This window comes from Macaca mulatta, chromosome 6 (genome assembly GCF_049350105.2).
Source record: "Macaca mulatta isolate MMU2019108-1 chromosome 6, T2T-MMU8v2.0, whole genome shotgun sequence".
Taxonomy (NCBI): Eukaryota; Metazoa; Chordata; class Mammalia; order Primates; family Cercopithecidae; genus Macaca; species Macaca mulatta.
Window position 1 is genome coordinate 3,227,473 of NC_133411.1, and position 14,956 is coordinate 3,242,428.

Here is a 14,956-nt window from a genome sequence, read left to right on the forward strand (position 1 = left end):
TAATTTAGTGGGGGTGGTTTTTAAAATCACAGACATTGGAGTAAGAAAGACAAGGCTCTTCCGTTTGCTGGTCTATGACTCACAGGGGAATACCAGAGAACTTGGCATCCAGAAAACACTCAGTAAATAAAGACATTGCAACTAAGAAAAGACCCGGGCGCCATGTTCCTTCCCTAAGGCTCCTTTCACTAGGATGCTGTGTCAGGGCACACACACACGAACTCACATTCACACACACATGCACTCACATTCACACACACTCCAGGAAGCCTCTAAAAGAAATGCAGGTGTTCTCTGGTAGAAAGAGCGTCGCTGAAATTCACTCAACAGCATGGTCTTCGTGTCTTTCCCGCCCAGGCCCACACTCTCAGCTGCCCCCTGCCCTCTCACTCCTTTCCTCCTGTGTTCTCCAGCAAGGGTGGGGCCCCACTGTCATTCAGAAAACCTCCTCCTAGCTTTTCTATGCAGGGAGTCATTCACACATCCAGCAAGGAAAACAAGGGCCTGTGCAGACTCCCCTTGGGAGGTAATGGGAGAGGGGTTCTAAATGCTTGTCACATTTTTACCTGACACTGTTACTACCATGATACCTACTAATAACTAATGCCAACTTCTGAAATATCTTTCCTATCATCTTATGGGAAAGAACTCTGTGGTTTATAAACACCAAATCACAAATCTCTAATTTGCATTCTTGTTTGTCTACTTGTTTGTCTGTTTTCCACTGCAGTGCAGGAGCCCGTGGGAAGAAACCCAGTTTTTAGCGCCGAGGGGCTCAGTATTCCCAAGTCACCTGTGAGATGAGCTCTGAGCACCTGCCCACACTCCTGAGATGTAAAACCCCATCACACGCAGTGGCAGATGGTTAAGACAACAACCAACCAACTCGTCAGATAAAAGGTTCACTCCACTTAAAGTGGATGATTTTTAAATTTGTTTGTAAAACCTTTGATATTTGGCTACTAAGAAATTATAAGATCCCCGTGGACAGGCAACTAATTTTCTACCTTTCCTGGTTCTTTAAAAATAAATAATTATCACAGGTACTAATTCAAGCTCTCAGAATTGCACTTTTGATTCCTAATAAATGCCAAAATAGATCCTATCAAATATTTACAGTGGAGTCATGCATAAAGTCTGTAACCTCAAGAACACGAACTGTCAATTTATACTACTCTGGACTCAGTGTGGCAAGTTAAGGGGTGAGGAATGGGATTTTGGGAAAAGCCAAAGGGTCTATTTGTTTATGATAAATACTTTAAGTATCTGTTATAAAATGTGACCAAACCTGTCTTATTCTTTGAATAGCTGATTTCCCTGTTTTATCCCTTCTCTGAGTTATTTTCATACATTTTTCACAGATAACTGCAATACTTTTTCTTGACCTGAGATTTCTGAAGTTAATAAGTTAATATGATGGAACTGCTGTGTGACACTGGAATTTGGAGTGAGGGCATTGAAAAAGAGCAGGGCTTCCTCCCAGCCAAGGGCTCTTTAATGTGGAGGCTGGAGCAGCCCAGAAATCTTGCAGCAAATCTCCAAGGTGGGCTGTGACTGGGTCAAACGGAAATCTCTTTCAGTACTTTGTTCATGCCATGCAATACTCTTACTCTCATCATTTCGATAAGGAATAGGGTTTTTTTCCCCTTTTAGTTCCTCTTCCCTAGAGATATAGATTTTTAAGCGATTTTGTGCCTCAGGTTTACTTAAGTTTTAAAAAAATGTTTTCCAAGATAGATAAAACATTTTTTTTCCTCTTGGAATAATGAGTATTTATTGACATTCATTTAGTGTTGTTTCAGCAGACTGCTCCCTGCTTGACCCCTGCCAGCCCCCAGGAGTGCATTTTGGATTAGAGGAAAATTTGGAACAATTTGAAGTGCTTTTAATCATAGTAAAACACATTGGGATGGTGTTGAACACGTTTATAAAAAATTACACGTGTTTGCATTGGCAGGAAGCATTCCAGAAAATGCCAAGAATTTCCAGGCACTTTGTGGATTTTCCAGATGATAAATGATAATTTTCCTGCTTTCATTAGCTGTTAAATTTTCTTAACTCATCCAGCATTGATACAGGCAGAGCAGGGCATGGCAGACCCCGCAGTTCCCTTCATCATACTTGCTTCTCCACGGTGTGGCTCTGCATCCATAGACTGGCAGGTTGCCTGGGGGATCTTGTAGGTACCATTTCTCCTCCTTCCAGTAAAAGCAATCCTAAAAGTTTAAAAAATAATCAATTTAGAAAGTACTACTGTTAATTCTTAATTTTTATTTATTTTTTGAAACATTGTATCCTTTGACCAACATCTCCCCATTTTCGTCCCCACCCCCAGGCCCTGATAACCACATTCTACTCTCTGCTTTTGAGTTCAACTGTTTTAGGCTCCACATATAAATGAGATCATGCAGTATTTATCTTTTTTTTTTTTTTTTTTTTGAGACAGAGTCTGGCTCTGTCGCCCAGGCTGGAGTACAGTGGCGCAATCTCGGCTCATTGCAAGCTCCACCTCCCGGGTTCATGCCATTCTCTTGCCTCAGCCTCCCGAGTAGCTGGGACTACAGGTGCCTGCCACCAAGTCTGGCTAATTTTTTGTATTTTTAATAGAGACAGGGTTTCACCATGTTAATCAGGATGGTCTTGATCTTCTGACCTCGTGATCAGCCCACCTCGGCCTCCCAAAGTGCTGGGATTACAGGCATGAGCCACCGCACCTGGCCCATTTATCTTTTGTGATTGGCTTATTTTGTTTAGCATAATGTCCTCCAGATTGATCCATGTTGTTACAAATGACAGGATTCCAGTCATTTTTATGGCTGCATAATATTCCATCGTGTACATATAGCACATTTTCTTTAACCACTCATCTGTTGGTGGGCATTTAGGTTGGTTCCACATCTTGGCTATTTTGAATACTGTGATGAACAGGGGAGAACTGATATCCCTTCGACATACTGAGGTATGTCGAAGAAATACTCAGTAGCGGGACTGCTGGATCACATGGTAGTTCTGTTTTCAATTTTTTGAGGAACTTCCATACTGTATTCCATAGTGGCTATACTAATTTAATTTTTACCTATAGTGTACAACGGTTCACTTTTCTTCACATCTTCACCAATACTTATCTTTCATCTTTTTCATGGTAGCCATTCTGACAGGTGTGAGGTGATGGTTCATTGTGGTTTTGATTTATATTTCCCTGAAAACTACTGATGTTCAGCACTTTTCCATATACCTATTGGTCATTTGTGTGTTTTCTTTTGATAAATGTCTGTTGAGGTCTTTTGTCCATTTTTAAATCATATTATTTGGTTTTTTGCTGCTGAGTCATTTGAGCTCCTTATATTTTGGATATTAACCTTTATTAGTTGCAGGGTTGGCAAATATTTTCTCATATTCTGTAAGTTGCCTCTTCACTCTGCTGATTTACTGTGCAGAAGCTTTTTAGTTTGATGCAATTCCATTTGTCTATGTTCAGTTTTGTTGCCTGGGCTTTTGGGGTCATATCCAAAAAATCTTTGCCCAGACCAATGTCAAGAAGCTTTTTCCAGCTGGGCGTGGTGGCTTCTGCCTGTAATCCCAGTATTTTGGGAGGCCGAGGCAGGAGGCTTGCTTGAAACCAGGAGTTCAATACCAGCCTGGGCAACAAAGTGAAACCACATCTTTACAAAAGCAGTTTTTAATTTTTAATTAGCTGGCCACAGTGGTGTACGTCTGTAGCCCTAGATACTTGGAAGGCTGAGGCAAGAGGATCTCTTGAACCCAGGAGTTAGAGTCTGCAATGAGCTATGATTATGCTACTGCATGCTAGCCTGGGACATAGAGCTAGACTCTGTCTTTATTTAATATTTATGGTTTTTTTTCCAGTAATTTTACAGTTTGGGGTCTTAGGTCTGTAAACACTTTCTGTTCATTTTTATATATGGAGTGAAATAAGGGTCTAATTTCATTCTTCTACATGTGAATATTCAGTTTTCCCAGCACCATCTATTGAAGAGACTGTCCTTTCCTCATTAGGTTCTCTTGGCAACTTTTTCAAAGATCAGTTGACCACAGATATATGGATTTATTTCTGTGCTCTCTGTTCTGTTTCGCTGATCTATGTTTCTGCTGTTTTTATGCCAGTACCATGCTGTTTTATTGCTATAGCTTTGTTTTAGGTTTTGAAATCAGGTCGTGTGATGACCCTGGCTTGATTCACTTTGCTCAAGATTGCTCTGGGTATTTAAGGTTTTTTTTTTGTGATGCCACTGGAATTTTGATATAGATTGCATTGAATCTGTAGACAGTTTTGGGTAAAATATTCTACTTTTAAGTATTATCACAATTAAAGAGATTCAGTAAAAACCTTGCAAGATTAAATTTGCCATCAACAAATCCTTTTAATTTTCCTTCCTCTGAGAATTTCTTCATTTCCTCCTCATTCCTGAAGGACAGTTTCACTGGCTATATAATTCATAGCTCACAATTCTTCTTTAAGCACTTACAAAAATGCTGGGCCACTTTCTTTTTGTTTCAAGTTTTGGGGTAAAAAAAACCTGCTATTATTCAACTTAGGGTTCCGTTGTAGGTCAGGTGCTGCTTCTTTTTGGCTGCTTTCAAGATTTTTTCTTTGTTTTTCATTTTCAGAAGTTTAATCGGGACGAGTTTGTGAGTTTCTTCTGTTGCTGCTGTTGTTTGTCTTGTGTATTTCATTTAGGGTTGGTTCATTTTGTTGTATGTGTAGGTTTGTGTCTTTCACCAGACTTGCAAAGTTTTCAGCCATTATTTCTTCAAATACTTTTTCAGACACCATATTAGTCCGTTCTCATGCAGCTATGAAGAAATACCTGAGACAGGGTAATTTACAGAGGAAAGAGGTTTAATTGACTCATAGTTCTACATGTCTGGGAAGGCCTCAGGAAACTTACAGTCATGGCAGAAAGGGAAGCAAACATGTCCTTCTTCACATGGCGCCAGGAGAGAGAAGAATGACAGCCGAACAAAGAGCGAAACCTCTTATAAAACCATCAGATCTCATGAGAACTTACTCACTATCATGAGAATAGCATGGGGGAAACCGCTCCCATGATTCAATTACCTCCCACCAGGTCCCTCCCACCACATGTGAGGATTATGGGAACTACAATTCAAGATGAGACTTGGGTGGGGGCACAGCCAAACTGTGTCACACTCTGTTTCTCTCACCTGTCTGAGACTCCAATGGTACGACTATTACACCTTTTGTTATTGTCTCACAGGTCCCTGAGAGTCTCTTTATTTGTTTTCATTCTATTTTTCTGTTGCTCAGGTCGGGTATATTCTATTAATTTTTTCTCAAGTATGCTGATCATCTCCCTTGTCCTCTCCACTTTACCGTTGAACCCATCCAATCAGTGTTCCATTTTTGGAATTTTTCAGTTCTATGATTTTGATTTGGATAGTTTTTGTAACTTCTATTTCTTTGTGGTGATTTTTAAAAATTTCTTTCCAACCAGCGTTCCATTGTTGGGAATTTTCAGTTCTATGATTTTGATTTGGATAGCTTCTGTAACTTCTAAATATTTTTAATTTCTTTCAAGGCAACTTGCAATTTATTGCTGAAGAATTTTAATGACAGCTGCGTTAAACTCTTTGTTAGATAATTTTAACTTCAGATATATGGTTGTATCAGAGTGTTGTCATCAACTGATTATCTTCTAAAATTCAGAATGTGATTTTTTGTTTATTGGTATCGTGGGTGGTTGTACCTGGCATTTTGTCTCTCATGTTATGAGACACTGGGTCTGACTTGCTTTATCTATTTCAGCTTGCAGTCCCCCTACTGTATTTTAGCATGCAGGTCCTGGCCTCCTTTGTGAGCTGTGGTTCCAATGGTTTAATCTGAGGGCTTTGTGGGGTTGTTTTGATTTTGGTTTAGCTGCTGCTTCTGGGGCTCACATTGGTCTCTTCTGGGACCGCCTCTGGGGTGGAAGGGACTTCCCCAGGCCAGGGCACTGGGTGTCTCCTAGCAGTGACAAGGAGTCTCCAGCCGGGAGGAGGAAGGGGCTTGTCTGGGCAGCTGTCACAGGGGATCCCCTAGGTGTCCCTGGCTGTCCCAGTGTCTCTGGCATGGGGGTCCCAGGGCTCACAGGGGAAGCGATGCTTCCCTAGGCACTGATTGTTACTGAAGGTCTCAACGGATCCCTTTCCTAGCAATGCCAAGTCCTTCACGTGGTGTCAGAAGAACTCCAGGTTGATCCCAAGAGCAGTGAGCCTCCCTGGGCTGCCTTCTGCCATTGTGTTCGAGAAGTGCTGGGTCTGAGTGGTCTTCATAGTTGGTTGGGGACGTAAGGTGCCCTGCCATGTGTTATCTTTTCAGTCCTGCGTTCCCAAGGCAGGTCCCTTTCTTTGCACTGCCAGCCAGAGTCCCCCTTTGGGTGTTTCCTGCCTCCTGCCTGGGGTTCACAGTCACGCTCTGCAGGAGGAATGGGCAGAAGCAGCTCAAAACCATGGTGTTCAGCCCAGACGTCCACAATGTGGCACTTGACTCTGCGACGCCAGGGTGTACTCATGACATGCGCTTCTTCAGCTCTTCTCCAGGACAGCCTGGATGCGATGCTAACGCGGTACCAAGAACTTCCTCACACCAGCACGCTGGTCTCCAAATGTCATCAGTTACAAGAATGCAGGGCTGCTTGGCCTGTTGGCAGATTCCAGGTGTAGGGTGGGAAGTAGAAAGGACAGGTCTGGAGCATCTGTCACCTCAGATAGCGAGGAGGCGCTCGGCGACAACCAGAACCAGTCACAGGACACAGGAGCCCACAGGAGAGGCCCCCACTGGCCCAGCAGGGGCCAATCTGAACATCCATAAAGGCAGCAAGACCATGGGTGGAAAAGCATCACTCTCATTAATGCCTATGAGTTCCTGATTGTGCTAAAACAATCACAACTATCAGCATCAACCTTTTGAGATTGCCAGGGCACCAGCTCATTATTCTAAAAATTGCTGCATAAAAGGTAAGAAAACTGAGCATTTACCTTGCCCTCCCTAAGGGACAAAGCCCTTCAGAGCATCCATGTAGTCGACGCGTATGTAATATTGAGCAAAAGGAAGAGGCTGACTATTGCCAGATCCAGGAGGCTGTGGGCTCTAGCAGCAGAGCCCCCCAGACACCCCCAGGAATGGGGCAGAAAATGGCTCTCGACATGCCCATGCCCCTTCATGCCACGTTTCTTGAGGAGCTCTGATATGAAGTGGAAGAGGGTGGGGATTCCCAGGACCGTGCCTGAAGCCCTGCGTTTTAAGGGGATGGGGTAGAAGGAGCAACCCAGGGGAGCAGAAGGAGGACACGCCAGGTAGGATGGGTGGTGAGGGCAGGGACAGGCAGGGCTTGCAGGAGGAAAGCAGGCCAGCTGGCTGGGAGACCCAGGAAGCCCACAGGATGAGACGAAGCCGTAGCAGCAGCTGGAGTGTCGGGGGCCATCCTGATGGAAGGTGGGTGGGATACGGGTGGTGGGTGGGATACGGGTTGCAGTGGCCTGGGGGTAAGGGGAAGGGAAGAGCCTCTGTGATGTGGGGAAGCGGCTGGGATGGTGGAGTGTGGCTCCAGGGAGAGTAGCTTTAAATCTCAATTCAGTGCAAGAGACCACAGAGCATTTTGTAAGGTGGACAGGACCCTGTGAGGAGGTGTTGGGAGGAGGGCCCAGGAGGGGTCAAACCAAGGGGAGGGCGGTCAGTTGCTGCTCCTCAGCAGGAAGGACGGGAGGCAACTCAGACGGGTGTAGACGTGGGTGTGGGGCGTGAGTCTGCGCTCTGGTGGATTCTACTTCGTCTACGGTGTAGAGGCAATTTTCAACATCGATCTCATTCCTGAGAGTTATAAGAGAGATGGAAGAGTCAGAGGCTGACAATGGAGGGGGCCATTTCAGAGTAACTTTTGCTAAAGGCTAGAGAGCGAGATGCCCAGACAGACAGTAAGCTTGCAGGGTGGTGGATACAGGTGGGGAGACTGGGCGGGGGATCTTTCTGTCTTCAGGGCTTTGCTGCTTAAGGCACAGGCTCAGAAGAGGAAGAAGACGGCTGGCCCTGCTGGCACTTTCCCAGGATGGGGGGAGAGGTGTGGGGGCGTGTGTGAGGGTGCTCGCAGGGATGGACCATGGACTCCAGGCCCAGTGTGAGGCTGTGGGATGGGACGTGGCTGGAGACTGCGTCCCATGAAGGGGGAGCCCGCTGCAGCTCAGTGCGGAGCAAACGCAGTGGGGAGCTGAGGGTGGGGGACCTTTCCACGGGCGACAGATTCGCCCCAACAGCGGGAGGTAAATAGGGCGGCCGGTGCCAGGAGGCCGAAGGACATGCTGACCGTGCTATTCTCTTTGTCGCCTCTGTTGGTGCTTATTAACTGAAAAACACATTTGTGTGGGCAGGGAAAATTTTAATGGATCTGGGCATGTTTCCTTTAATACAGATTTCACAAGAAACCAAAAGCAAATTAAATTACATTGTTATGGTCTTTTCCTCACTATTTAAATTTGTGAAATGCCCACAGATGCCGAGGACGTATCTGAAGGGGAAACTTTATTAATCTCTGGACAGGAAAGAAGGCGGGATGCCTGTGGGACCGTCCCGAATTTCTGTCCTACGATGGTCGGGCCCTGCCGGAGAGAGGGTCCCTCCGACTTTGCCAGAGCTACTGAGAAGGGGACACAGTCCTGGGCCCAAGAGTGAGGCTAAGCCTTGGTTTTCCTCCTATCCAAAAAGGAAGAGCAGAAGGTGCTAGTGGGTTCTGAAAGTTAGTCTGATTCGCCAGCTGGACTGAGGGCTCCTTTGTTTTGTAGAAGAGACTCTGGCGGTGGCAGAGAGACAACCACCGTCGGTGTGGAGGACCCCAAAGCACTGGCCTAGGGCCACAGCATGCTTTGGTGTGGGGAAAACACATCCTGAACTTCCAAGAAAAATATTAAAGCTAAGATAAATTATGCATTGACAAATCATCAGGTTATTTTTTAGAAGTTTTAGATTTATAGAAAAACTAAGCAGAAAGTGTAGCGTACAGAGAGCATCCTACATGCCCCACACCTTGTTCTCCTATTATTAATATCTTGCAATGGTGCAGTATAGCTGTTACAATTAATGGTCCAATATTGATACATTATTACTATTAACTAAAAGTGCATGGTTTACATGAGGGTTCACTCTAGGTATTGTACAGTCTGTGGGTTTGGACAAGCCTACAATGACATGGACTCACCGTTATGGTCTCATCCAGAGGAGTTTCCCTGCCCTAAAATTCCTCTGTGCTCCCCCTGTTTCTCCCTCCTCTGAGCCCCTGGAAAACACTGATTTCTCCACTGTCTCCATAGTTTTGCCTTCTCCAGGGTGTCATGGGGTTGGAATCCTACAGTAGCCTCCTTTTCCCACTCGCTTCTTTCACTCTGCCGTATGCACGTAGCATTCCTCCGTGTCTTTTCGTGACTTCATAGACCATTTCTCTTTAAAGCTGAGTAATATCCACTGCGTGGGGGTAGCCACAGTTTGTCTGTCTACTGAACTACTGAGAAGCATGCATTCTGCCTAATCAACTTTTTTTTTTTCTCTTTTTTAAGGAAAAAGCATTAAGATTAAAATGTGGATTTTTTTAAGGGAAAGATACTTTGTGGTCTTTGGACTTTGATGATGAGGTTAGGTTTTCCAAGGTGCAAGGCGATCTTGCAGAGAGATCAGAAGCAAAACGTAGGAAACCACCACGGGCCAGGCCGCTTTTGGGTCCACTGGTGGCAAGACCCTCCCAACCAGCAAGTCAAATAAATACGAGCCATCTTCCATTTCTGACAGGTGCATAGTTAGCCTGTGTAGCAGCAACAGTAAAAGTGCATTTAATATTCCTTTAATTTTGAACGTTTGACCATGTGAACAGCTTCATGATGAAGGTGAAGGAGGTTTGCCTAAAGGCTCTCCTGTGCTGGGTCCCTTCAGTAAGACGGTTTCTGACCCTCTATCTGACGGGGAGGATGGAACCATCTCCCTCTCTCTAATAGGAAGGACTGAACCTATGGCTGAGTGAGTGGGGAGGGAATTAGGAATTCAAGATCCAGAAATAAGGAAATCCACAAAAATGTATGCTACACAACTTTTTTTTTTTTTTTTTTTTTAATGTAAAACTTACCTTCACTCGGCTGGGCATGGTAGCTCATGCCTGTAATCCCAAAACTTTGGGAGGCCGAGGCGGGTAGATCACCTGAGGTCAGGAGTTCGAGACCATCCTGACCAATATGATGAAACCCCGTCTCTACCAAAAATACAAAAAATTAGCTGGGTGTGGTGGCAGATGCCTGTAATCCCAGCTACTCGGGAGGCTGAGACAGGAGAATCGCTTGAACCTGGGAGGCAGAGGTTTCAGTGAGCCGAGATCGCGGCATTGCATTCCAGCCTGGGCAACGAGAGCGAAACTCTATCTAAAAAAAAAAAATTACCTTCACTCACAACGAAGTTTGGCCATTAGACTGAAATGTATAGGGTTAAAAAACCATTTCTCTTGCTAGCACAAATAGTGATGACACTACTCCTTTTCATGTGCTACGTTTAGTTTTACAGATAGAACGGATATATCACCACGGTTACGTTTATAGAAGCAGAATTTTGGGGAGAAACATGATCATTAAAAAAGCCGAATAATTGGATATAAACATTTAATTATTTCCCTCATCTTCATCATCCCTATAGCTGTTATGTCACTTTTATGCCCAAATAAAGCAAATGCACATGTATGCTATAAATAAAGCTCGGGTTATTGTGTGCATGAGAACATGGGAATGGCATTTCGGAAGGGAGGTAAAAACGTCTCCCAAATGCACCCGTTCCCGTTACCCATCATTTAGGTGTTGTCCGTCAGAGGTGTTTGCATCTGGCGCTGACACTGTGCAAAACTCATTTACGGAAACGTTCAGTCACACTTGAGAAGTTGGGCACATGGTGTCTCTTCTCATGTAAGTTTTTATTCCAATTTTGTCTTTTCATCTGACTCTCTCTCTGGACCCTCGACCCCCCAGCTCGATCCCTTTTTTTTGCAGAGAGATCTAATCAGCGGCGTGTTAAACAGGAGGGGATCTTTTATGTCTGTGGCGGTGGGACAAGCGGAGCTCGGCTGTGGATCACCAGAATAAACAACGTGGGCCGATTCAATTACAATGCGGCCCGGCTTTTATCTGGTGGTGACATCATTTCAATCAAAATGTAAAATAATACAATCCAACAGTTGCAAGAGGCAGAGATAGGACATAGACGGCTGCACTCGTCATTTAATAAAAGAGAGGGGAAGGGGCCCCTCCTCCTGACAGCCGCGAAGCCTTCCAGTCCCAAATCTCCATTACCTGCTCGCAGGAACCGAGCCCAGAGATTGTCTATTACCTTCGGTTAGTGGAAGCCGTAATGCAGGCTGCAGACTCCTGTCCTGTTTTCCCCTTTGCTCCTTTAATTAGCGAAAGCATGAAATCTTCCTATTGGCAGCTTCTATCGCTTTCCCCCTCCGAGCAGGGACTTGATTCATTTCCTTTGTCTCCTTTGAAATTTTTTTTTTTAAACAGCGATGTTTTTCAAGAACCGCAAATCATCACGAGAAGAAAAACATAATTCAAGGGCAAATATATCGTCTCGAAAGTGCTTAGGCTGCCGAAAGCCTCGGTGGCGCGTTTCCCTCGCTGCAGCAGTTCGTGTGCAAGTTTCCTTTCAGTGCCAAGACTTTCAGAGTCCTCGGGGAGAGCGAGAGGGCTCTGCTTTGTGTCAGGACGATAAACACAAGAAAGCCAGTGCCATCCACCCTGCTCCACAGCAAAAAGGGAGAAAAGGAGGGCGCGGCGAGGGAAAGGGGAGCAGAGCCGTGATTCCGCAGCCGACCTCTGCGGATGGAGCCCCGGCCTCTGCGGATGGGGCCCCGGCCTCTGCGGATGGGGACCCGACCTCTGCGGATGGGGACCCGGCCTCTGCGGATGGGGACCCGACCTCTGCGGATGGAGCCCCGGCCTCTGCGGATGGGGACCCGGCCTCCGCGGATGGGGCCCCGGCCTCTGCGGATGGGGCCTCGGCCTCTGGATGGGGACCCGACCTCTGCGGATGGGGACCCGACCTCTGGATGGGGACCCGACCTCTGTGGATGGAGCCCCGGCCTCTGCGGATGGGGCCCCGGCCTCTGCGGATGGGGCCCTGGCCTCCTGTGGTCCTTTCCTGTTCATCAGTGTGTGCATTGTTTTTCCTTGAACTGTACTTCGTTTACAGCAATCAATCATTTTAAAAGGAAACGATCCATTATCCATCAATACTTTTGATCCTTCCTTACAACCGAGACGATCCACAAAACAGAACTGGCTCGGGTGAGTCCCACAGTGCGGCAGCAACCCCTCGACCTCATCGCCTGGAACCTGGAGCTCCTGCAGAGGCTGCGACGGCCCAGCCTGGGGCGACTGGCTCTGGCCTTCCCTAGCAGGAGAGAGAGGGATACAGCTTTACATGCCCCCTGGTATCCTAAAGAATACAGCATAGTTGGAAAGGCAGTGTTTTCATATAAAAAGTCAAATAGCAGCATGTTCCACTGTGGCCTAAGAATAAAACAATAGGATGTTTGTGCAACCAACAGAAAATCAGGTGACTTGGGGAACAGGAGGTTAACTGGGAATTTACTCTCATTGTATTTCAGCAGAGGCTGTGAACGGGGAACAAGAAGTCCTGTTCCAAAAGAGGGGCTAGGCCTTGCCACTCAGAACCTAGTCCCAGAAGGCACGGCCCCTGTCTGCCATCACTCCCAGCGCACCCCTGACACACACAGAAGGCCAGGCACTTCCAGCCACCCCCCTACACAGAAGGCCAGGAACTTGGAAGGAGTTGGTGAGAGGGGTTTCCTGGCTTTCTGTCTTCCAGCTCTGCCTGAGGGGAAGGCATATTCCCCGACCGCATGTCCATGAGGGGCCTCCCAGGAAAGCAGGTATGGAGATCAGGACTCCCATAAAAGGGGAGATGGGAAGCCCCTCCCCTTCCCAACTGAAATGGAGGGTGGGAAGGAGGTGGACTGTGTGTGATATTGAGGGTTTGGCTGAAGCTGGAGACAGCGGCCTTAGGCAAACTGTCCAGAACCCCCAGTAACACCACAGTGAAACAGCGGAACAGTGAAATTTGGAATTCTCTTATTCATTTACCGAATACTTGTCAGATGTTCCCTCTCTTCTCTGCTTCAAAAAATGTTCTTAAAGGCTCAGACTCTGAGTAGAAATAACAGATCATGCTAGGGTTCCAAATACTTGGAGACATTTTGCAATACGTGAAAACTCTTCCTCCCTCCCTCAGTAGCTCTCTCTTTCTTTCTGATCGCAGTCTCTCCTGGTGTAGTGATGACGCCAGAATGCACACCCAAGAAAAGCAGATCCACAGCAGACCAAAGCAACTTGGGGGTGCCCTAAATCTCTCAGTTGGGGCATCCCCGTTTCTCAGGAGCTGGAGAGGATAACTCTGTGACCTGTGGGAGTACACAGCTTCTCCCTAAACCTCCAGGACTCCCAGGCCAGTGTGGGCTCCCTGGGGGCCCTTGGTGCAGGTCCTGTCTCCACTCCTCCTTTCTGTTTCCCACTCTATGTGATCCCACCGGAGAAATTCAACCTGTTTCTCAAACTGCACATGCCCATAACACCCACACAAAGCACCTGCGGTGAGGCAGCCTGGCACGGAGTCACAGGACATGCAGGGGCCCCAGGAGAGGTCGCGGTCACAAGGAGTACAGGAGTGACGTGAAGCATAACGGCCCCATAGTTTGTGGTGACCACAGACGTCCCGAGGTCACATGACACACAGGGGCCACGTAAAGAGTGATGGTCACATGACACACAGAAGCCACGTGAAGAGTGGTGGTCACATGACACACAGGAGCCACGTGAAGAGTGGTGGTCACATAACACACAGAAGCCATGTGAAGAGTGGTGGTCACATGACACACAGGATCCACGTGAAGTGTGGTGGTCACATGACACATGAGAGCCACGTGAAGAGTGGTGGTCACATGGCACACGGGAGCCACGGGAAGAGTGATGGTCACGTGACACACAGGAGCCATGTGAAGTGTGGTGGTCACATGACACACGAGAGCCACGTGAAGTGTGGTGGTCACATGACACATGGGAGCCACGTGAAGTGTGGTGGTCACATGACACACAAGAGCCACGTGAAGAGTGGTGGACACACGAAGTGTAGCCTCCCATGTTACACAGTGGTCAGCACAGGGTGTCTCCCACACACCACACCATGCTGTGACCACACCTCCCTGGCCCTTGTTCCCAAGGAGCTTCCATTGTCCCAGCTTCTTCGCCAGTGACTTCTCACTGGTCAGTTGCTGTAGAAGGAGACCTTTTTTTTTTTTTTTAAACACGTTTTTTTCTTCTATTTCACAGAAGGAATGCCAGATGTCCCTCTGTGATGGCAGCAGCCATGCTGCCTCTTTCTGCTCCGGGGTTCTCCGCCGTCTCCAATTCCACCCAGTCTCTTGGCCTTGGTCAGGCTTCGGCTCCCACCTCTGTGCCAAAAATTTCGATGCCCTCAGTCAGGGCACTTTGCAGAGTCTTACAGCCTACCGAGGCTTGATTCCCTTCTCACAGGCAGCAGTGTTTGATGGCTGGTGACACCAGCCTCCTGGAGTCTTTGCGCAAATGCCACCTTCTGAGGGATTCAAAATCCCTCAGATTTTCCCTACTTGACTCTTCCAATGCCTGCTTCCCTACTTGACTCTTCTGTGGCTCCAATCCCTACAAGACAATTTATACTGATTCATTCCTTTTGTGCTTCTTTCTCTCCTCTTCTGGTTGTGTGGACCCAGGGATTTTGGCCTAACCTTTTCTCTCTGGTGTCTCTATTGCCTCGGAACCCATGAACTGTGCCCTGCAAACAGCAGCCGCTCTTGACAAATGCACAGGGTGAGTGGATGTGAGTCATCCTTGTCTACTTTCTCTTCTCTCCCTTCCAGGA